The sequence below is a fragment of the Convolutriloba macropyga genome, chromosome 5 (assembly GCF_964194025.1).
Source record: "Convolutriloba macropyga chromosome 5, txConMacr16.3, whole genome shotgun sequence".
NCBI lineage: Eukaryota > Metazoa > Xenacoelomorpha > Acoela > Convolutidae > Convolutriloba > Convolutriloba macropyga.
Genome location: NC_134472.1, coordinates 14,563,694 through 14,588,832, shown reverse-complemented (window position 1 = coordinate 14,588,832; position 25,139 = coordinate 14,563,694). Strand labels below are relative to the sequence as shown.

The window sequence follows — 25,139 nt, the reverse complement described above, 5'->3', positions numbered from 1 at the left end:
TTTGAAGTGTCATAGGGAAAATATATACAAATGGGGATAAAATAGAGTAGGTTAAACAGTTTTAATTGAAATATAATTCATAAAACACAATCTTAACAATTACAGACGTAAAAATAAGGCTGAAAATTGCTGTTTTTTATGTGCGTCGACCCCTTTTACGCGGTGGTATTGCTTCTTCCTCCTCCGAATCGGTTATTTCTCTTCCGTCCTCAGATTCAACAGCTTCATAATCTATGAATGGACAATTGATTGGAGATTCTTCGTCAATTACTGCCTCGAAATCGACATTATTGTCACTACCCAAGTCCGATTCGTTTATTATTCTGTTGAATCCGGGATCAGGCGGCTCCCAAATTTCAAGGGCAGGATCGGGTGGCTGCCAACTTTCAGTAGAAACAGGGAGCGTGCTGTCCGACTCATTATCCGTTTCCCATTCTTCCCCAAAGAGATCCTCGATTTCATCTTGCGTCGGTGCATCCCACTCTGGATCACTTTCAAGATCAGTGGCTTCAATTGCGTCGGCATGACCCTACGGCAAAGTTTTTATACCGCCCTCAAGAATGAAACGTTTGTCATCGAAGGGACTCAGGGACAATTTATTAATTGAAACAGTCTGTAGAACGTGACGGTCTGACTTAATTCTATTGTTCGGTGTTCGTAGTGTAGATGAGAGGAACAGAGCGTCTTTGTATTTCTGGTGCGTTAATTGTTCCCTGGCAGCTCTGGTAACACCTTTTGCAGAGATTTTTCGGGAATCTAAATACAAAAAAGTTGCGACAAGTTTTATCAATTTGTCCTCAGAAAGTTTTTCAAAGAAATGCTTGCTTGCTTCTCTTAAAGTTTAGTGTGATGTATGTGTGATAATGACTAACCATAATAACACCAAAGTTATAAATGAACATAAATCTGTTTTACCTGTTGAAGTTATGGAATATAACTTCGGCTTCAGTGAATCAAACTCGTCGATGAGTTTTCCAGCGAATTCATCTTTGTATTTGAGAACGACGAGTTTGTTGTTGTTGTTGAAAAGTTGATGCTTCTTAGGGTAATTTGAAAAATCAAACTCCGACAAAATATTGGGTTTTGCTGCTAATTCCTTGTAGAAATCGTCAGATCGAATTTTATATAAAAGACTGTCTGTGTCAGAATATAGCAGGCGACAATCAAAATGCGGCTTCATTATATTATAGTGAAACCTATACATTTGAAATTTAGCTAATTCTAGAATTGTCGCGCCACAATTGTTGGCTTATCCCAAAAGATTCTCTTTGGGTCGTGCGTGATAGCAGCTAAATTTTCGCCGAAAATTTTGAATGTCTTGAAGGTAAAGCGTGAGACATTCTGGAGCACTTCATCTGCATTCTGCGCTAAGGTAAGTTTCATTCTCCTTTTTGACTCACAGGTTTTACCATAAGCGCTATTGTTCATAAGTTTGAACAAATTTTCTTCGAATTTGTTCCGCGCGGTCTGTCTTTTTTCCGTGTTTAATCTGATATATGGCTCCATCCAGTTTTCTTGTGAAAATTGGAGCACGCGATGTACTCTGTCAACAACCAGACCAAGTTGTACATAAAGTTGAAGATTCCGGTAATGGAGCGTGTACCGCTTTTTGTCCGTAACTGTTTGTAGTAACTTGGAGACAGATGACCGCGGCATGTTGACATTGAACTTCAACTCTCTCTGGTAAGTGCTCAACCACTCATCGGGTACTATTTCCTTTGTTGGCGCGAGAGGGAAATCACGATGGAGGTCTCGTATATTGTGTGGGTACGTCAAATCTACTTCAAGGATGTAACCTATGGGAGAATCAGTCGGTGTATTGAGTACCTGCTCGAGTGGGACTTCCACCAGCAAAAAGTCACCAACGGGTAGATGTTCTGTTTTCATGATGCCACCATACAGGTTGTTAGCATCTACCATGAAACCGAAAGTAGACTCGAGCGCACTGTTATAATTCTCCATGTACTTGTTGTTCGCCTTGAAGTAACGTTCATCGTACACCGAGGCGAGACCTCCTCTAATCATATTTTCAACAATTTCCAGATGTTCTCGATTTGTCAACAATTGAATATTGGCCCGGCAAATTTTGAGAAATGCATCACCAGCGAGGTTTGAGGCACTGTAGTGATGTGCACAGTCCAGTCCATAGGTGTTCATACACAGTCTCCGAAATTCTTCAAACACGCACGCAAGCAAAAGTGTATCGCACTTCAGATATAAGTTATGGTAGTCTTCAAGGTTACGACATTGGAAAGTCTCGAAAACAGTTTTTGCTTTTTGTAGTTCTTCCTCTGTAATTTGCAATTTTCCATTGTCTAAGCTGTTTTTCCACTTTTCGAGTGGGGGAAGTTCTGTTTCTGCGAACTTTGAACGGCCAGTCATGTACGAATAGGGGTATATTCCTTTCTCTTTAATCGAACTTAGAGCATCAACTGACTAATCGCTATCGAACATTGAATCGAAAATTGCAAAAGCCGAAGCGGGTAGGTTAGCAACTAACTTTTCAAGGGATGTAGTTAAAAACTTGAAAGAATCGATGAAACGTAAATATTCGTAAATTTTTCTGACTTTTCCATCTCTCCCCGTGACTGTTTTGATTAGGGCACCGAACGTCATCGATATGTACTTCTCATCTGTAGATGGGATGACGTTTATTGTTGTTGATGGCTCAATTTCTCGAAGTGCCAAGCATACGTGGTGAAGGTCGTAGTTAGCGATGTTGTGACCAATTACGGGAGTGAAATTGATTGTGCGTCTTATCCAGTTGCACTTTTCATGTGCAAAACCAAGGAAATCCCCGCGGTGGTGGCAATGGTCCAACACTTTTGTATCTTCGGGTCCGAAAGGTTCTTCACATATCCAACAGTCAACTATACTACTTCGATTTGGTACTCGATGTCCCAAATATACCGGAAAGCGTCTTTTTGCATAGTATACTTCTCGCGCCATCTCATGTAGTTTTTTAATGAAATTTGTCATGCAGTTTTTGGAGCTGTCGATAACGAATTCTTTTGGTGTTGAAAAACCGTTCTCAATCAAAGTTAGAGCAAAGCCGGAGGGTATGTGTTGTTCGATAACTTCAGTTGAAGACGCGTCCGGATTAGCTGGACAAGATGAGACTGGCATTAGAAACGACTCAATGTCGAAGTAAATAGTAAATGGAGCAAACCATCGGGCCTTAAAATTTTTGAACCGGAAAGAATTTTTATCATCGCCGGGTATCTTTATTGTTGCTGGTGCATGGTTTCGACATGCATCATCGTGAACTTGATGTTGCTCTTCAGAGTGGGAAAAAGCAAAACAGTTCCTGCACAGACGCAAGCTGTTTGTGAACTGTTTTTCTTTCACAGTGCATACCAGTTTAATGAGGTTATTGATAAGAACATAATGATGTACATCTTCGTTAAACAGGAGTAGAAGATCAATCGTTGGTTCGATGTTTCTGTTATTAGAAACGTACATAGGAAGGAGGTCTGCTTTTGAAAATTGAAATACATTGACCTGCACGTCATTCATGATTTCGAACTGATGTATATCGTGAAAGCCCATGGGTATAGAAAACTCACCACGGGGTTTGGTAGCCTCAGGTTTCCTATATGTAGCCGGGTTAGTCAATTGTGTTCTGATGTCTCGGGAAGGGTCAGCTAAGTTTGGTCCGTGCAGTTCGTGGTACCATGCGGTGTAGCAGTAGTTGAAACATTCGAAATCATCATGGTTGCGTGTATTCAGTAAATACCGTTGATTGCGAAGACAGAGGGGCAGCTCAATAAAAGATGAACCACGTATTGGCGAAAATTTAGCGAACCCACAGAATTTTTTGAAGAATCCAACCACTTCCATTAGATGCGAACACGAAGAGGACAGTAAGCATCTTTTCCACCATGTGAAAAAACGTTTCGTTAGAAATCGATGATGAACAGGTGTCATTTCAGAATTGGCGTAGATATCAATATCCGATGCTTCTCCGTTGTCGCCCGCTTCTTTATGAAGTGATAGTTTCGCACTGAATTGAACTTTTTGTGGACCTTCGTTCAATGTTTTTTGTTCTATAATGTCACTGATTTCATCTCTCTGAGCAGTCATGAAATCGAGAAGGCCAACGGTGTTGTTACTATCTACAATACGATAAGACTGGAGACTCTTTCTAAAGGCTGACTCTGTGAGGGTACCTCGTTGTTGTTGTTGTTGTTGTTGTTGTTGTTGTTGTTGTTGTTGTTGTTGTTGTTGTTGTCCCTGTTGATGCACAATTGGATTGACAACTCTCGAGTTGTCAAGAACAGGTAACACGTGTTGTTTTCTGATGTGTTCGTTAAACGAGTTTTTGTCGTTGAAAGCAAGATTACAATAATGACAAAGATTTGTAAATCTGCCATGGCAGTCAGAGAGGTGACTTTGAATTTCAGATAATTGACGGCGAGTAACTGGACAAATTGAACAGCGGTATACGGGTATACCTTTCTCATCAGCATGAACAGTGCGTTCATGACGAGCACGGTTACTTTTGTTGCTGTAAACGTTATCACAAAAGTTACACTTTTCTGGCATTTTCAAGATAATTTTGAACAAACGGTTTCTCAATGCAAGAGTTCTCAAATATGGCTGATTTCAATCTTAGCTCACTGTTATGCTGTGCAAAGTTTGAAAGTTTGCGCGCGCAAATTTGAATTTGAAATTAGCCAATCAAATTGAAGTAAACTTGAATGCGCGCCAAAAATCAAATTCAAACTTAAAAATGACTATCACTCAGTCAAAGCAGAGACAGAAGTTAAACATCCAAAAAAAATGGTTTAAAAAGCATGCAGATTGAATGTACCTTCCATTTTTATGGTTTTAATATACAATTAGAAATAACTTTAGTAAAAATTGAAAACTTCGAAATTGATTAAGTTCTTGTTACATGTCGCGGAAGCATGCATGCTAAGGAGCATATAAAGGCATCTACACTAAGGGTCTATCTTAAGGTATATCCTACAAGAAAACAAGTCCTGGAGTCACCAAGGCTATCAGGAAACATCAGTTGAAACTGCATCGAAAGCCGAGTTTTTTCAGAAGACTTTAACCTCTAAATAAAAGACTTTACCAGGGGTTCATGTGTTGGCAAATATGACTGAGAAGCACAGGAGGACCTCTTTGTTGATGGAGTGTTCCTATATGAAATTTTTGTGTAAACAATTGAAAGAAAACATCAAATTTTTCAATTTTTTTGATCAAAAGGATTAAGGGGATTAGGCTTTTTCTCCAAGAATAAAGAAAAACGTTATACGTATGTTAGTTCATCAGCTCTCTAACAAGTGCCCATTACAGAAAAACTTCTGTTTAGTAAGGGTAAAAATGTCTCCTTCATGTTAAAAAATGGCATTTTTTCACTTTTAGGGATTAAGAGGGATTAACTAAAATAACAAAAGAAAAAATGCAAAAAAAACCATGTTGCAGTAACTTTTTTAACCTGGAACTTCTGAGATCTTTGATAGCGGGGACAATTGTCCATCGTATGAGCCTATCCCCGTTCATTTGAGATAAATTTTTCATTGCTTTCGGATTATTACAAAAAAATATTTTGTTATTTTTGTAAAAATTGTTGAAAAAAAGACTGTTTTTGATGGAGAGATGGTACCTGTTACAGCGATCAATAGCACACTACTCATTGGAATCATCGCTAAGTCACTCTCGATGTGGATGATTATGAGTTTTAGCTGATATAAAGCAAAAAAAAAGTTTTTTGATTTCAAGAAGAACGGTCAAAATATTTATGCAAATAACACAAGTTTGAAAGTTTTAAACTTTTTTTTAGTGAAAACAGTAAAAGAACAAACACTGGACCAATCTCACTGGAATTTCAATGCTGGCAAAAGCTCCTTGTTTTACCACAAAATCACCAGAATGACAATTTCAGTTGTTAACCACTTTTTGTTGAATTTTAGATTCGCTCTTAATATTCAGTTTTTTTTTGCAAACTTTTCCTCCAAACAAGAGTTTTTCACTGCAAACCTAATTGAAGCAAATGTATTCTTCGGTTTCCTGATTAATTATCGTTCTTTCTCTTATTATTTATCGTTTTCGTAAATTCTTCATTTTTTAAATATTTCAAAAAATTTCATTTTTTGAACTATGATTTGAACAAACCTTAAAACATTAAATAGACAAGTCTAATAAGTAAAGAGCGGTAGAAATCTATTTTTTTTGTTTAATGACCTTGCTCAACCAAATACAATTTCCTCAAAGTGCAGTGTTATTTTGGGACATGATTGAACTTGTTCAATTCCTTATGAAAAGGTTGAAGATCTTTATTGTGAATTAAGTCTATATCAAAAATTGTACAAAGGCAATCAACACAATTGAATAAATGTCAGATACACAATTGAATGAATGTCATATACACAACTATTGAGCAATCTAAAGCACGCATATATTTATAGTTTTAGTTTTAAATATCAAATATATCCATCAGGTTGCTTTCTGGTCTTCGTTTTTTAGGAGCAGCACAAACTTGCGGTGTCTCACCGCTTTCCGGCGTTTCAAATAGGGCTGAATTCGATTGCTGTGGGGTATGAAAGCTTGTCCCGGATAAAATGTTCAAGTCGAAATCTTGATTTCCGTTGCAAAAATTTTCTTGATAACTTTTACTGATTTCCGCAAACAGGGATAAGCTAGGAGTCGGTGTAGCTGTAGGACTAGGGTCCACTGCAGGCGTCACTGGCACACTTGTGAGACTGGTGGGAGAATCGGGCGCAGACTTGAGTCCCCACATATCTGCTAATTCGTCGCATGCTCGATAAACTCCGAGTTGATTTTCACAAAGTGGAACACTCACAATCGTAGCGATAGAATATCCTCCGCACTTCGTCTGTCAAGGTATCAACATCGTGATTTTCGAAAGCAGGCGTAGTTTTGGGAGGCAATAACCCACCCGAAGTAATAATGCTGCTCTCAGAAGGCTGCGTTTTGTTAGGTAGAGCTGCAATTGCATTGATAAAGAGTTTTGGAATTAGACAATGCTGGTATACTGTCCAAACATCGCCAATTTTTTTCTGTTGAATCAAGACGACAAAGTTTTCGTACAATGTCTGATAAACAAGAGTTCGTTCTCGGGAAATTGCAGATTCAGAAAGAATTTTTACAGACATTATAACGATCAAAATATAACACTAGTTTCAAGTAGAGAGTGAAATTGTTTAGCAAGAGGAACCAAAAGGTTTCAAGTAGAGATTGACTGTTTAGCAAGAAGAACCAAAGGAAATGAATGCAATAATTTTAGTGGTGCAAATACGTTTTTAACACACCGCTTATCTAGGATCACATTTGTTTTTAATTTCTAATTAATATAACGTAGAAACCAAGTTAACTTTGCATTGCATTTCTTATCTAGGTTAACAACTGTTTTGAATTACTAATACTGTACGTTCCCACTAAATTCAACGTTTTATTCACGTCACACCTAGGGTCACATCTGTTTTTAATTTTCATGTGTTATAATGTTATAACCAGTTGAATTATATTGGTTTCAATTCTTATCTAGGTTAACATCTGTTTTGAATTTTCTGCACGTTCACGCTAAATTCAACCTGTGGTCGTCACACCTAGGGTCACATCTGTTTTTAGTTTTCATGTGTTATAACGTTATAACCAGTAGAATTATATTGGTTTCAATTCTTATCTAGGTTAACATCTGTTTTGAATTTTCTGCACGTTCACGCTAAATTCAACCTGTGGTCGTCACACCTAGGGTCACATCTGTTTCAGTTTTTGTGGTACCACCAACCATTTCAGTAGGGAAACCTTATCTAAGGTCACATCTGAAATTAATTATGCAATCCAATGTGAATGCAAGAGACAATCAAGTACGCCATAGGCGTACTTGACTCTGTATTCACATGTCAGCTGGATTTAATGAGACAAAATGACTACACTGGTTTAATCCCAACTTGCCGCCGCCATTAGTTTGAATCTTTACACATTAGAGTACCTGAAAGTGATAAAAACAAGTTGCACACTATGCCTTTCACTTCCACTAAAGATACAGAATTTGGAGATTGTTATTTTGTTATTTCCAAAACTGATAAGCGTTTAATAAGGGCAACGCTGAAAACTTATGAAAAGACAGGAACGTATGTGTTTCTGAAATTGTTTAAAAAAGCAGCAGAAGAATACGAGTTTGAACAGAGAATTTCGTTAACTCTGCAAGAATTTGGGAGTTTGGTCAATACGGCAGAGAAGATACTTGAATCAGAAGAAAAATCATCAAAAGACTGTTCAACAAAACCGCCACCAAATAAAAGGCCTAAGCTCGAGAGCAAGGATGGTGGAAGCAATGTATGAACGTTCTCCAAGTTGTTTCAAACAATTTCAGAAACAATTTAGATTCAAAATTGTTGATCAAAAGCCAACAGACATTACGAGTTTGAATAATTATGCAGTTTGTCCTCACTTTGAGTCTGAGTTTTGCCAAATAGCAACTAACCATTTTCACCTTTTGATTGATAGTTCAACTGATATTGGCTGTACAAAGCAAAACAAATCTTTTGCTGTCCCCTGTCTTTTCACAACTTTCAAACACCTATTTTCAAATTCTTCAAAACTGGAAACGAATGGAGAAGTATTTACAAAGTTGAAGTTAGCCGTTGACTTCAATGACAAAACAGGAGAAAAAATTGACCCAGCAACGGTTCACAAGCGTCTACCAATTTCAAACACAGCAAAGATGTTGACGACGAAAAAAACGACGGCCACAAAAACTACAGGAATCGCACAGAAAACAATCCACAATACCATCTCAGCAGAAACCGGCCATGAACAAACTCAAACTGATCAAATTTGTACAGAAACTTTAAAACGAGTTGAGAACATTTTAAGTGGTCCTCATTCTGGTGCTTTTTGTAAAGTTAAGGACATATTTGTGAGTGGTTATGGAAAATTAGATATTGATTCTGAGTTACTATTTGTTCGTCTTGTATTTGAAAAAATAAAATTTTGAAAAAAAAATGTTTATTCAGCAGATATTAAAACATCATATGAAGTGCAAAGCGAAGCAATTGAACATCATTAATTTTTACAATTTGTCTTTTACTAAATATAACATGCGCAATATAAATACAAAAAAGTCCACACAGTTCTGAGTTTTGACTCTGAATTGGTTGATGTTCGAGAAATTGACATATTTGTGCATTACTGTCAGAGAGTCTGCGATATAAGTCTCTATAGGCAATAATCGATTGTCCCAAGGGGTCCGCAAAAATAATTTTTTTATTTCGATTACATAGAAGAAGCCAGTGTGTACCAGGGTTGTTCGAGGGCGAAGCATTTACGATGAGAAAACTGTTTTTGGGGAATTTTTGGGGAAAGTTGTTTGCAGCGAATACACCACAAAATTTGTATTTCAGTTTTCTACATTTTTGAATTAGGTCATTGATGTCATCTTCATCCATTAGTTGGTTAAAATGTGATTTTTAGAAACCCGGCGCGCAGAATCCAAAAATTGTGCTAGCTTTTTCGCCAACAATGAATATTTCAATATTGTTGGGCAAGGCAGCCGAAAATTTCAGCTCGATCGAAATTGAGCAATTTGTTAGCTCGGGATGAATAAAATCGTGAGAAGCTTGTTGAGTACTGGTCAAGTCAAAAACCATAATAAAATGGTTCGGGTAGTCCGTCAAACTTATGCCATGACCATTGTCAATATAGGCTAAGTCTGATATTGTATTGAAGTAAAGCCGTTTGTCATCATTTGTTGATATTGGACTATCAGCGACTGGCATTCCATTTCGATAGATATAAATCTGTTCCAAATCAAATTTTTGGAAATGAAATGGATTCTGTCTGTTGTTACCGAGAAAAGCTTCGTTTGTGTTCAGACATAAAGCTAGTCTTCGGATTGGTTCCCTGGCAAATATGTCTTCTTGTTTCCAACTGTGCAGACCAGTAGAAGCCAAAAATGTTTTTGTTAGGGTTTCAAGGTACGGATAGGAAGCCGGGCTGGAAAGCAAGGTTTTTTCAATGGCCGACACGACGTCATCGTTCAAAGTCGTCTTGCGCACATACAAATTTGCCTCGACAATTTTCACTTTATAATGCTTAGCGGCATCATCTGACATAATAACAAAGTCATCAATTGATCTTCGAAAAGCAATCCGAAGAGGTACACCACTCATTAGATGCCTGTCACATGTGAAAAAGTCGACTGCAACCTTTCCGTAAAACGTGCATTCATTTGACTGTCTGACTAAAGCTTTTCTTCTATTTACTTCAGTAGTTGATAAGGCTCCCGGATTTTCCTCATACGAGTAGCCTTGACAAGCTAACCAAGTGTTTTTTGCGTCTTTGTTGTGTGAAAACTCAGTCTCAATAAAACTTTTGTGAGCATAATTTCCATTTGCATTCGATATTTTTAGTCCGTTGGCTGACACTGTGCAGTCAGAGAACAGTGAATGCAGCACATTATTGTAAAAGTAGGGAGCGTCAGTTTTAGTCACATCTGCAGCAGCTGTACCGTCATATTTTAAATTTGCTTCGGACGACTGAACAATTTTACATTTGACTTCGAGGAATATTTTTTGTAAATCAATAAAGTTGTTTCTATCGCCAGCAACTTCAAATTCCAACATTGGACCATTGGGGCTATACACCGGGCCCAGTTTTTGACAAACTCTTCCATCAAATGTTACTAAGAGGGATGGTTTCTCGAACAGATCGAGGGAACTGTGAGTTGCCTCGGATGGTAATAAATTAGCGATCATCTTTCACCTTTGCAAAAAAATCTGATCGACTTCTTTTTGGAGCTCTTGACTTTGAAATGAACGAGGTTTTACGCTGTTTTGTTAACTTGTTTGAACGGCTTCCAATTTGTTTCCTTGGTCGTTGTTGTCGCGCTCGTCCACCTGTTTGTTTTTTGATAGTGTTTGAGACTGTGTTTTTCAAGGCTTGTTTTGGTGACTTTTTCTTTGAGACTACATCTACAAGTTCGGGAACACCCTGTTTTAAAAGCTCTCTCCCGATACGTTTTGCAGCCGGTAAAATAAAACGTCGAGCCAATGGTAAAGCAACGCGACCAATTCCCGCTGCTAATGCCCCAAACCCACTTCCTCTTTGTCTATAGTGTCCGGAGAAGTGCGGCAATGATGTAACCTGATTAGCATAATAGGAATCCATACTAGTCAGAAAACTTCTTGAATTGTAAAGTTAAAATAACTTTACCTGTTCCCGAAAAAGGAACCAATTGTCCTGTCTCAGTGCGAAGCTCAATTGAAATTGATTGTATAGTGTTTGATAACAGTTTTTTATAGTCTAAATTTGAAAAAACAATTCGATGTGTTGGTTCAAGTTCGCACACGCTACCGTTTTTCAGACGTTGTTTTGAATCAATGACACGCAATAACGGAGCTTTTGCGTCACCCACATACTGATACTCAATAATGTTTGTGTAATTGAATATTAGGTGCTTTCCCGCGCAAAGATCAGCAGGAAATTCTCCAAAGTATGCTTTTGTCTCATCACTCTTCATTAATCTATTTGATGTAACTGAATCCATTTTGTAACCAATATGTACACCGCGTCCATCTGGAATCCCGGTAAAGCCCACAATGCTAGGTATTTCCTCACTAGGAAAAGTGATTCCTTCATATTTACCAAAAATTATTTCGTATTTTCCAGTACTCTTGATTTCTCGAAACGAAAAATTGGGTAATCCAACTGTTCGCTTGATAGTACCCAGAAGTTGATTAATATTGTCAAAATTACCAGTCATGAAGGACAGTCTTTCTCCATTGTAAGGGCGAGAAATGACACTAGCATCAGACGAAATTTTTTGCGAGTCTTCGTATCCCTTAAGACTGTATGCTATTAAATCTCCATTCACGACGTGCTCAATTTTTGTCGGAAAAATTATATCACTAAGAGCCACCCTCCAGTCACCAGAGAGTTGAATTTCATCATTGAAAAAATTGCGAAAAGAGTTCAGAGTGTTTGAACCAAATATTTGCATAGAAGCGGATGAAATAACATGCACAGTGAACTCATCGTCAAAACGATTTCTACTCATTTTCCTTTACACGAACAAGCTGCAATTCTGATTGATAAAATTTTCCTTCTATTTGTTCTTTGTTTGCATCAATGAGGGAATATGATGGCGGAAATAATGTCGGAATATCGGTTATCTCAAAAACTTCGTCAGTAAACGATTGTTCGTAGCCCTTTCTGAAAGCTTTGTCTTTTTTGACAATTCTGACAAAATCTCCAACAAAGAAACGAGGTTTTTGGGAAACAGTTGTTTCAGCGCTCAAGGACACAAGCCTTGGTACGTTTTTTTGTAACTTTGTTTGGTGCAAGCTTAGTTATCCGATTAACACGTGAATTTATTGTTTTCACAAAGTCTTCTAATTTGTCAATGTACGAATATGTCCATTTTTCTTCAAGGTACCTATGAATGATATTTTTCAGTGAACGAATATTCCGTTCGGCAAAAACAGACTTTTTTTCAAATGATATACAAATGAATTGCTCGTGAGTTGCACAGTCTTTTGAAAGCTCCGAGAAATTCTGTTCCATCATCAACCCATACTTGCTCGGGTTGTTTATGTTTGATCATTTTTTTGAATGCATTAGCTGCTTCTGTTGCATATTTTGTCTTCATTGGCTCTACTCTAAGGTACCGTGACAGACAATCAACTGCTACCAAAAGGTACTTAACATTGCGATTGTATTTTGCAAGGTTGTCAACATATGCTAAATCCAATGACCAAATTTCATTGATATCTTTCACAATCACTTTTAGTCTGGGAAATTGCATTCGATGCGAGCGGTATTTTGTGAAGGACGGCTTGGTATCTAAATAAGACTTGACTTTTGCTAATGACATTTTGCTGTGTTTTTGTAATCGCTTTGAGCTTCCAAACGATGCAGGACCTCTCGAGTACAGTTGTTCTAAAGTTTTTCTCTCAGAAGACGAAACGAGACCACTTTTTCTGATTGGCCTTATTTTGCTTTGTCGTTTCGTTTGTTTTCTCTTTTTCTGTTGTGGTTCGTTTTGAAGTACCGCGTCCTGTTTGCCGACTTTGTTGCGTTGGGAAAAATTCTTGTTCGCTCTCATAGCTTTCCAATATTTGCTTGGCGTAAGTGGTTGAGACGAGATCAGGCTCAAGTCGAAGAACTAACAAGATTCTTGAATATGCCTCTTGATCAATTTTCTTGGTTGGTTGTTGCAAATCATACAAAAAAGATGAAACTTGTACATCCGTGGGTTTATTGTCAATGTAAATTAGTTGGCTCTCTTCCCCAATAGTGATTTGGTTTGATTGGAGTATAAAATCAAGTACTATTTCTGCACGTTTGACTTTGTGAGCTTCTTTTAATTTAACGTTTTTCATAATCGACTCAAATGATTCAACTGGAGGCTTTTTTGTAACAATTGGATCCATTTCACTATCATCACTAGAAGCCTCCATTTTTTCTTCCTCGTTAAAAATTGTTGGATCTGTTTGGACCACTCTATCTGCTTTATCTACATCTCGTTCAATATTTGTTGGATCTGTTTGGATCACTCTGTCCGTTTTTCCTATATCTTCCCTTAGCTTGTTTCGTTGCATAAGTGATAACTGAATAGCTTTGTTTTTATATTGTGGGTTTTCAATAATTTCGCTCTTTTGGGGTTGCTTTGTTATAAACATTCGTTTTGGAATTAAAATGAACTCTTCTGTATGCATTATGATTTCATCAAGTAGAAATAACAGGAAAGACCAACGGCTTTTAACAGTTCTGATTCTCTGCCAAGAATTCTTTTCTTTTCCCTCAAACCTGTTTGGATGATATTTTTCGAAATGATTTTTCGTGATTTTCGATTAGTTATTAATTTCAACATTACCGTTGACTACGTTGAGAAAACACTCGCAGAGAAATCGAATAAAGTTTTCAGAAGCTGTCTTTATCAGTTTTTTTAAGTTGATGTCGCTTGACTGAAGCATTTGCCGCAGCATACATAGTTCTCTCTGTTTCATTCGTTAGATTTGTTTTTACAGCTTTCGCAGACGGTAAGTAGAAAATTGATGGTCCTGGAGGCACAATGTTTGAGCAATATCGCAAAACGTCCGACGTCTTTGGGTCTAAATCAATTAATAAATGACCAAAAGGCTGTTTGGTAGCTAGCTCGTAGCTTTCTTTAAGAAACTGTGTGTTCTTGAGCTGTCGACCAATTAAACCAATTTGTCGAACGTCACGTGGTGATTTGAATAAAATAATGTGTGTTGTATTCAAGTCGATTGTTCTCGACCACTTGCTTTGTTGGAATAAATTGTGCTTAACGTAAATAACACTTATATTTTTGTGACGACCTGCAGTCGCAAGTTTTGAAAACTCTTTATCGTTAAAAATTTCTTCGCATGAATCATCAAAAACAAGAAGACAGTCTTCTAACTCTGAGATAATTTCAAAACTTGTAAATTTTTTAAACTGTATATTCAATTTTCTCTCTAAGGACTCAAATTTTGGTTGTTCATGCTGATAGAAATAAAAAATGGATTGAAATTTTGGTGAAAAAGTGTTTTGAAGTAACATTTTGAAAATCAGCTCAGTTTTTCCACAGCAAGATGGACCAGACACTGCCATAAAGAGTCGATCGCTCGTTGAAATAATTTTATTCATAGCTTTGGGTTTGGAAGTGCGTAGCCGACTGTGCAAGAGAGGAGCGAAAACCAAAATGTTGACTCCTCGCAATCCAATTGAAAAAATACCAACTTGATAAGAGATACTGCAATAAGAAAAACTATAATGAAAATTTGAGTGAAATAAACAACTTCTGATCGTGGTAACCTTGAATTGCAAAATCTCCAAGATCTCCTTTCCTGTTGATTCTCATCAAAAACCAAATCGGTTATGCCACCTCCCGAATCTAACTGATCCGCAGTTGAACTCATGGAGAAAACGTTTTTTCAAAAATGAATTCAAACAAAATAATTAAATTTAAAAATCAACATGAATATTGTTAGTCTACTATAAAAAATTCATAAGTTGTATAATGAGAGTTTTTGCCCTCTTTTTTGTAAACAACTGTGTAGCTTGCTTTCATGCCATACTCCATCCCGTAATACGTAACTGAATCCACACATCCTTGTTCTACAAGCTGCTTAATTTCCTTAGACAGATTGTCATCGTTCAGAGGCACTTGCACTGGAACTGACCGCTTGGGCATAGGTAAATGGGTTAGATTCATTCTTTGCATTTTCTCTTTCATAGACATGATACAGTTGAAAATATTCTAAGAGTGAAAGATATTTTTTGAAGGATTCTATTTCGGCTCCTGTGCAAACAACTTGCTGTTTCCTCAATACAGTTTGTCCCCGACTGTCAATTGTTTCCTCCTTGACTAGTGTAACAGTCAATTGATTTTCAGCCGTTAAGCAACTGTAAACGATCAAATTTGGAGACAAATTCACTTGGAGTACAGACGGTGCTGTCTTTTCTAATCGACGGTTGTTCATGGATCAGCCAGTAGTAGAACAATTGGGCCTTTTTCCTCGCACAATGTTTGTTTTTCTGTCGTTTTGGGCAAGTTGTTGAATGCAAGTCACAAATTGGGGTCTCCCGATAGAAACTCAAATGTTCAATTTTGGGGCATAACAAATCCTCAAGGTTTGTAACTTTTCTCTGGAGCAATTTTTGCAACGTATCAGTTTTCTCTACACCCTTCGCATAAAAATATGATAGAGGAAATCGAAGAACTACACTTTGAAGAATTTGTTTCAAATAGCAATATGGGTAATCTCCCTTTTCCCAATCCAAACCATGAAGGTATTTTGAAACCCACTGATAAGATTTTTGTTCACTCAAAGTAAGAGAAATGAATGAGTGCGGAGGTGAGAATGAAATTGTATCCGTGTAGTTATTGCAAGTTATGGCTAGCTCTTTCACAATAAAATCAGATTTTTTGCTTCGAAAGCCTTCAAAGTCAAGAACAACCACTCTTGCAGGCAACTTTCCAATCGATTGAATAAACGGTTTTTGAAAGTCTTTAAGTAAAAACAAAAGGCAATACCAGTCACATGACCCACATATTCATTTGTGACTGGACAGGGTAAAACGTATGAATAACCGGGTCCCTTTTCACTGTACTCATACACAAAACCACAAGCATCATGAAGAATTGCATGTAGTCTTAAAATTTTAAAATTTTTGAAATAAACGTCTAACGAAGAATTGTCAATCCCAATCAATCCACCATACGGTCTCAATTTCAATGCAATTTCCAAATCGAGGTCAGGATCCAAATACAAGCAAGTTGCTAAAAAATACAAAAATCTTTCACCGTATTGTAAATATTCTTCTTTCACTTTCTTGTATATCTCATGAATCCTATCCAAATCCACCGTAGCAATTGTTGTCATCGCGCACTATTTCAGAAATGGTAATTTCTAGACAGTAACCCAATCCCCTTAATCCCTTTGTCAAGTCTCCCTCAATAAAGGGGTATAATGTTTGGATAATAATTCGGCTGTTACATGTAAAAGTTATGTTGTCCCTGCATGTAAAAGGTTGGGTTGTCCTATCCCATGCAAAAGGTTGGGTTGTCATAGCGCATGTATCGGGTTGGGTTGTCCTTCCCAATGCAAAAGGTAGGGTTGTCCTCAGGACAACCCTATCTCTTACATTAGATGACAACCCCCCCCCCCCCCCCGATCTTCCTGAAATTTTCTGAATTTTTGTTTTTCAAAGATGTTTCCTTGATTTGAGAAATTGCTGCATTAGTTGTTCATTTTTTAAACCAGACGTTTTGGGCAGTTCATTTTCTGTCAACCCTAATGAATTTAAAAAACATCACTGATACCAGCATCAGTCTATATAGAGCCTCCTTGAATAGTAGTTTAAACTTAAAAGTCAGAATGAAATGGTTTACAATATGGACGACAGCTGTTATCATCACCTGGATGCGGCTCCAATTCATGTAGATTGCTTGAAGGTATAAACTTGATTATCACTTTAATTGCTCTTGAGCGAAGTTCATAGCAATTATTGTAAACGTGTTGGTCTTATGCAAATTTTTCGCGTGCCCTTTTTTGCGCTTTCTGGATTTTTTTTAGACTTCTCAAGTGTCTTTTTCACGCTTTTGTAGCAGATGAAATGCTGAAGGTACGCCTCCAGCCAATCATACTGAGAAGACTCTTTTCTCTTTTATATAGCACTAACGTTACTGATCACAGTCAGCCTATTAGATAGTTGCACGTATGCCATTGGCTCTGGTGTTGTATTATTTTACCACCTTAATAATTGAAGTTTATCTTCATTGTTTCACTCAGGGTTAGTGTGAAAGGTAACCCTAACTCTTGATACCTTAAGGCTGTAAAAGGAGCCCTCCAAGGGTCTGCCTTAACTTGTGCGACCAGTGAGTTAACGAACTCTAACCGTAAAGGGAACTCACACAAAACAGAATTTTTTCTCTTAAGAGAAACTTAGAGCTAGAATTTATTTTTGTTATACTCTTTTACACACATGAATTTAGAAATAGGAAACACATTCCTACCAAATAATTGATCCTACCAAATAATTGAAACCGAAATTAATCCACACATAGAACACATTTAATTTAATCAAAATGAGCCATCACAGCGGGCAAATATCTACGTCGGACATTTATTCCGATGAAACTCTGCTGTCAGTTTCTGTCCTATTCTCGGACAACAAAATTGTTTAATAAAAGACATAAAACCCTTTAAAATTACGAATGTTCTAAATGCCGAAGAGTTAAATTTATTACTAAATACAGCTCTTCAACTCAAAAATCACTATTTTAGTTTCTCTGCCCAATAAAGCGTTACAAATTATTCGTACAGCTTTTCTTTCGTATTTAATAGAATTTACGGTAAACAATTAACAACACGCACAATCCTTTTTACTGTGATGGCATCACGGATCGATATACACTTTCATTTATGATACTTTTTTGCATGCACTATCGGATGCACTTTTTGAGTTTTTACGAGGAGTGTATGACGAAATATACACTAATGGCCGAGGATGCGGATTTAGGAAATCGTCATTTGAATTTTAAAACGATTAGCATCAGCACTCAATACTGCTGCTGTACAGTCGGGAGCAGAAAACGTACCCAAAATAGCTAGAAAAGAAATAGGAGGCTTTAACCACCTTATAAAAACATTTTTAAGCTCTGTGCAAGATGCAGACTTGTCACAATACGAAATCTTAGATGTACTCACACTCTTATCGTGGACATACATCGTCTCCGGAAAAGTCTCATACGATATATTTTCAAAGCTACAAAATCAATTTTTTTATTCGTTCATGAAATTTCAACTGAATTGCGTGCCTGACTTCATTTTTTACTCTTAGTGGAGCGAGTTTTTTGGTTCATATGCATGATTAAGTTTATGGTCACACGTGACTTAGCTCACTCTCAAAAATGATTTCCTCCCTCTTAAATTGACTTTTCTTTAAGTTCAAAGAGACAAGGTCAAGGGAGTGCGTGAACCTCAAATTGAAGGTTATTTGAGGGCATATAATAAAAACAGCAATACTATTATCGATATTTTCAAAAGTAGTTTGTTTGGTCTGCTTCTTTTACTATCTACAAACTGCAGATCTACGAAGCTCTTTCGGCTATTTTCTGGCAATCTGCCAGCTATGTTTTTTCATTACAAACTTATGTTCATCTTAGTTCCCGTAAGCTTTTTGTGTATTCTTTCAGACAGTTTTGTTACCGAATTAATCTCAAGTGATTTTTTTAGTTTGCCTGAATAATATTTGGTATCGCTTCTAATTTATGGTTAATGATAAAAATTTTTAGGCAAAATTGTCTAAATTCAACGTACGACTAAAAACTTTATCTGAAAGCAAATGGAGCGCTCCCATAAAGGAGGCAGAGGCAACTCTCCAAGGGACTCTAATGAGTGTGTGTCTTTTCGTTAAGACTCATTTATAGCAGGCCCATTGAGCTTCTGAGATATAATAACTGATTATTCGAATGGCTTTCAATGGATAGTTATTTGTTTTTATGCTTTCTAAATGATGTTTTGCTAACTAAGAGCCTTTTGTCTTTTTAATGTCTTGATGAATTCAAACTTAATCAGGCTCATTAATGACAGGTCCCGTATATTTTCAATTGGAATATAAAATATGGGTTTCTTGCTGTGGATAATAAAAAATTTAAGTGAAGATACGAAAAAATCACATCAGTACTTTGTTTTCGATCTCAACGAACCTCTGACGCTACAAAATGTCGTGCATTTAGCTGTGTCATGTTGTTAAGGATGTTATTGACACGGACCTCTTTGTTTTCAACTAGTTACTGTTTTTTTAATATTATTTATTTCGACAATATCGTATTTGTCGTTTAGTGTAAATATAAAACGATGTCGGCTAGTCACTAGAAATGGTAAGAATTTTGAAATTCTCCATATCGCGTATATTTTTTAACTTTAATTTCATTACAAAATCCTCTTATTAATTGGTCTCATCATCTGGTCCTATTATTTGGTGTCATTAATGGCAACTCTGCAAGGGACTCTAGTGAGGCGTAGATGAAATACTTTTTGGTATCGTTTCATATCTGGCAATCTGAACAACCTAGGAATTTGTTTTCAAAAGTTTTGTGATTCCCGCGTGTTTGTGTTGATAATGTCAGTAAGCACATGCCTCTTCAGTTTCAAATAAGCTCTAATGAATCTATTTGATGTCAAAGGCAGTAGTATGAGCTCTTATAGCACATTTAACGGTTTAGGTATCACTGATTTTTTCAAGAGTGCAAAGATCGTTTCTTTGCATACCTTTGTATGTATTGGTATACGCTTTGTGAACTACCAAATTATAGTGTTTCCAATGGGACTGGCTGACGGCGGGACATTAAGTTTATCCATTTCATTAGATTGTTTTTCAGGACTTACTGATTTTTAATTTGTCGTCTTCTATGTTTGTTACAACCTTCTGACAAGGCGCCAACAAGGCATAGTGTGACTGACTTTTTGTGTCTACTACCTCTCAGCAGCTGAAATTTTCTGAATTTTTGTTTTTCAAGGATGTTTCCTTGATGAGAAATTGCTGCATTAGTTGAGTTTATTTTTTAAACCAGACGTTTTGGGCAGTTCATTTTCTGTCAACCCTAATGAATTTAAAAAACATCACTGATACCAGCATCAGTCTATATAGAGCCTCCTTGAATAGTAGTTTAAACTTAAAAGTCAGAATGAAATGGTTTACAATATGGACGACAGCTGTTATCACCTGGATGCGGCTCCAATTCATGTAGATTGCTTGAAGGTATAAACTTGATTATCACTTTAATTGCTCTTGAGCGAAGTTCATAGCAATTATTGTAAACGTGTTGGTCTTATGCAAATTTTTCGCGTGCCCTTCTTTGCGCTTTCTGGATTTTTTTTAGACTTCTCAAGTGTCTTTTTCACGCTTTTGTAGCAGATGAAATGCTGAATGTACGCCTCCAGCCAATCATACTGAGAAGACTCTTTTCTCTTTTATATAGCACTAACGTAACTGACCACAGTCAGCCTATTAGATAGTTGCACGTATGCCATTGGCTCTGGTGTTGTATTATTTTACCACCTTAATAATTGAAGTTTATCTTCATTGTTTCACTCAGGGTTAGTGTGAAAGGTAACCCTAACTCTTGATACCTTAAGGCTGTAAAAGGAGACCTCCAAGGGTGTGCCTTAACTTGTGCGACCAGTGAGTTAACGAACTCTAACCGTAAAGGGAACTCACATAAAACAGAATTTTTTCTCTTAAGAGAAACTTAGAGCTAGAATTTATTTTTGTTATACTCTTTTACACACATGAATTTAGAAATAGGAAACACATTCCTACCAAATAATTGATCCTACCAAATAATTGAAACCGAAATTAATCCACACATAGAACACATTTAATTTAATCAAAATGAGCCATCACAACGGGCAAATATCTACGTCGGACATTTATTCCGATGAAACTCTGCTGTCAGTTTCTGTCCTATTCTCGGACAACAAAACAATTGTTTAATAAAAGACATAAAACCCTTTAAAATTACGAATGTTCTAAATGCCGAAGAGTTAAATTTATTACTAAATACAGCTCTTCAACTCAAAAATCACTATTTTAGTTTCTCTGCCCAATAAAGCGTTACAAATTATTCGTACAGCTTTTCTTTCGTATTTAATAGAATTTACGGTAAACAATTAACAACACGCACAATCCTTTTTACTGTGATGGCATCACGGATCGATATACACTTTCATTTATGATACTTTTTTGCATGCACTATCGGATGCACTTTTTGAGTTTTTACGAGGAGTGTATGACGAAATATACACTAATGGCCGAGGATGCGGATTTAGGAAATCGTCATTTGAATTTTAAAACGATTAGCATCAGCACTCAATACTGCTGCTGTACAGTCGGGAGCAGAAAACGTACCCAAAATAGCTAGAAAAGAAATAGGAGGCTTTAACCACCTTATAAAAACATTTTTAAGCTCTGTGCAAGATGCAGACTTGTCACAATACGAAATCTTAGATGTACTCACACTCTTATCGTGGACATACATCGTCCCCGGAAAAGTCTCATACGATATATTTTCAAAGCTACAAAATCAATATTTTTATTCGTTCATGCAATTTCAACTGAATTGCGTGCCTGACTTCATTTTTTACTCTTAGTGGAGCGAGTTTTTTTGGTTCATATGCATGATTAAGTTTATGGTCACACGTGACTTAGCTCACTCTCAAAAATGATTTCCTCCCTCTTAAATTGACTTTTCTTTAAGTTCAAAGAGACAAGGTCAAGGGAGTGCGTGAACCTCAAATTGAAGGTTATTTGAGGGCATATAATAAAAACAGCAATACTATTATCGATATTTTCAAAAGTAGTTTGTTTGGTCTGCTTCTTTTACTATCTACAAACTGCAGATCTACGAAGCTCTTTCGGCTATTTTCTGGCAATCTGCCAGCTATGTTTTTTCATTACAAATTTATGTTCATGCTACGTTCCCGTAAGCTTTTTGTGTATTCTTTCAGACAGTTTTGTTACCGAATTAATCTCAAGTGATTTTTTTAGTTTGCCTGAATAATATTTGGTATCGCTTCTAATTTATGGTTAATGATAAAAATTTTTAGGCAAAATTGTCTAAATTCAACGTACGACTAAAAACTTTATCTGAAAGCAAATGGAGCGCTCCCATAAAGGAGGCAGAGGCAACTCTCCAAGGGACTCTAATGAGTGTGTGTCTTTTCGTTAAGACTCATTTATAGCAGGCCCATTGAGCTTCTGAGATATAATAACTGATTATCCGAATGGCTTTCAATGGATAGTTATTTGTTTTTATGCTTTCTAAATGATGTTTTGCTAACTAAGAGCCTTTTGTCTTTTTAATGTCTTGATGAATTCAAACTTAATCAGGCTCATTAATGACAGGTCCCGTATAATTTCAATTGGAATAAAAAATATGGTATCTTGCTGTGGATAATAAACAATTTAAGTGAAGATACGAAAAAATCACATCAGTACTTTGTTTTCGATCTCAACGAACCTCTGACGCTACAAAATGTCGTGCATTTAGCTGTGTCATGTTGTTAAGGATGTTATTGACACGGACCTCTTTGTTTTCAACTAGTTACTGTTTTTTTAATATTATTCACTTGCGACAATATCGTATTTGTCGTTTAGTGTAAATATAAAACGATGTCGGCTAGTCACTAGAAATGGTAAGAATTTTGAAATTCTCCATATCGCGTATATTTTTTAACTTTAATTTCATTACACAATCCTCTTGTTAATTGGTCTCATTATCTGGTCCTATTATTTGGTGTCAATGATGGCAACTCTGCAAGGGACTCTAGTGAGGCGTAGATGAAATGCTTTTTGGTATCGTTTCATATCTGGCAATCTGAACAACCTAGGAGTTTGTTTTCAAAAGTTTTGTGATTCCCGCGTGTTTGTGTTGATAATGTCAGTAAGCACATGCCCCTTCAGTTTCAAATAAGCTCTAATGAATCTATTTGATGTCAAAGGCAGTAGTATGAGCTCTTATAGCACATTTAACGGTTTAGGTATCACTGATTTTTTCAAGAGTGCAAAGATCGTTTCTTTGCATACCTTTGTATGTATTGGTATACGCTTTGTGAACTACCAAATTATAGTTTTTCCAATGGGACTGGCTGACGGCGGGACATTAAGTTTATCCATTTCATTAGATTGTTTTTCAGGACTTACTGATTTTTAATTTGTCGTCTTCTATGTTTGTTACAACCTTCTGACAAGGCGCCAACAAGGCATAGTGTGACTGACTTTTTGTGTCTACTACCTCTCAGCAGCTGAAATTTTCTGAATTTTTGTTTTTCAATGATGTTTCCTTGATGAGAAATTGCTGCATTAGTTGAGTTTATTTTTTAAACCAGACGTTTTGGGCAGTTCATTTTCTGTCAACCCTAATGAATTTAAAAAACATCACTGATACCAGCATCAGTCTATATAGAGCCTCCTTGAATAGTAGTTTAAACTTAAATGTCATAATGAAATGGTTTACAATATGGACGACGGCTGTTATCATCGCCTGGATGCGGCTCCAATTCATCTAGATCGCTTGAAGGTATAAACTTGATTATCAGTTTAATTGCTCTTGAACGAAGTTCATAGCATTTATTGTAAACGTGTTGGTCTTTTTATGCAAATTTTTCGCGTGCCCGTTTTTACGCTTTCTGGAATATTCTTAGACTTCTCGAGTGTCTTTTTCACGCTTTTGTAGCAGATGAAATGCTGAATGTACGCCTCCAGCCAATCATACTGAGAAGACTCTTTTTCTTTTTTATATAGCACTAATGTATTTGACCACAGTCAGCCTATTATTAGATTGTTGCACGATGTGTATGCCATTGGCTCCGGTGTTGTATTATTTTACCACCCTAATAATTGAAGTTTCTCTTCATTGTTTCACTCAGGGTTAGTGTGAGAGGACTAGGTAAGCCTACTTCGCGCGAAGAAATCAGTAACCCTAACTCTTTATACCTCAAGGCTGTAAAAGGAGCCCTCCAAGGGTCTGCCTTAACTAGTGGGACCAGTGAGTTAACGAACTCTAACCGTAAAGGGAACTCACATAAAACAGAATTTTTTCTCTTAAGAGAAGCTTAGAGCTAGAATTTACTTATACTCTTTTACACACATGAATTTAGAATTAGGAAACACATTCCTACCAAATAATCAAAACCCAAATTAATCCACACATAGAACACATTTAATTCAATCAAAATGAGCCATCACAACAGGCAAATATCATCTACGTCGAACATTTATTCCGATGAAACTCTGCTGTCAGTTTCTGTCCTATTCTCGGACAACAAAACAATTGTTTAATAAAAAACATAAAACCCTTCAAATTACGATTTTTCTAAATGCGGAAGAGTTAATTTTATTACTAAATACAGCTTTTGAACTCAAAAAACCACCTTATAAAAACATTTTTAAGCTCTGTACAAGACGCAGACTTGTCAGAATACGAAATATTAGATGCACTCACACTCTTATCGTGGTACATACATCGTCTTCGGAAAAGTATCATACGACATATTTTCACAGCTACAAAACCATTTTTTTTAATTCGTTCATGCAATTTCAACTGAATTGCGTGCCTGACTTCATTTTTTACTCTTAGTGGAGCGAGTTTTTTGGTTCATATGCATGATTAAGTTTATGGTCACACGTGACTTAGCTCACTCTCAAAAATGATTTCCTCCCTCTTAAATTGACTTAAATTAAAGTTCAAAGAGACAAGGTCAAGGGAGTGCGTGAACCTCAAATTGAAGGTTATTTGAGGGCATATAATAAAAACAGCAATACTATTATCGATATTTTCAAAAGTAGTTTGTTTGGTCTGCTTCTTTTATCTACAGACTGCAGATCTACGAAGCTCTTTCGGCTATTTTCTGGCAATCTGCCAGCTATGTTTTTTCATTACAAATTTATGTTCATGCTACGTTCCCGTAAGCTTTTTGTGTATTCTTTCAGACAGTTTTGTTACCGAATTAATCTCAAGTGATTTTTTTAGTTTGCCTGAATAATATTTGGTATCGCTTCTAATTTATGGTTAATGATGAAAATTTTTAGGCAAAATTGTCTAAATTCAACGTACGACTTTAAACTTTCTCTGAAAGCGAATGCTGCGCTCC

The 25,139-nt window shown here is 36.6% G+C and overlaps 2 protein-coding genes across 3 annotated transcripts in view; one reads left to right on the top strand and one right to left on the bottom strand.

The window, feature by feature from the left end:
- LOC142339162 (dynein light chain roadblock-type 1-like) overlaps positions 1-25,139 on the bottom strand; it is a 237,378-nt gene that overhangs the window by 54,788 nt on the left and 157,451 nt on the right. The gene's annotated exons all lie outside the window — the stretch shown is intronic.
- LOC142339158 (transitional endoplasmic reticulum ATPase-like) overlaps positions 1-25,139 on the top strand; it is a 622,037-nt gene that overhangs the window by 583,474 nt on the left and 13,424 nt on the right. The window lies entirely within an intron of this gene.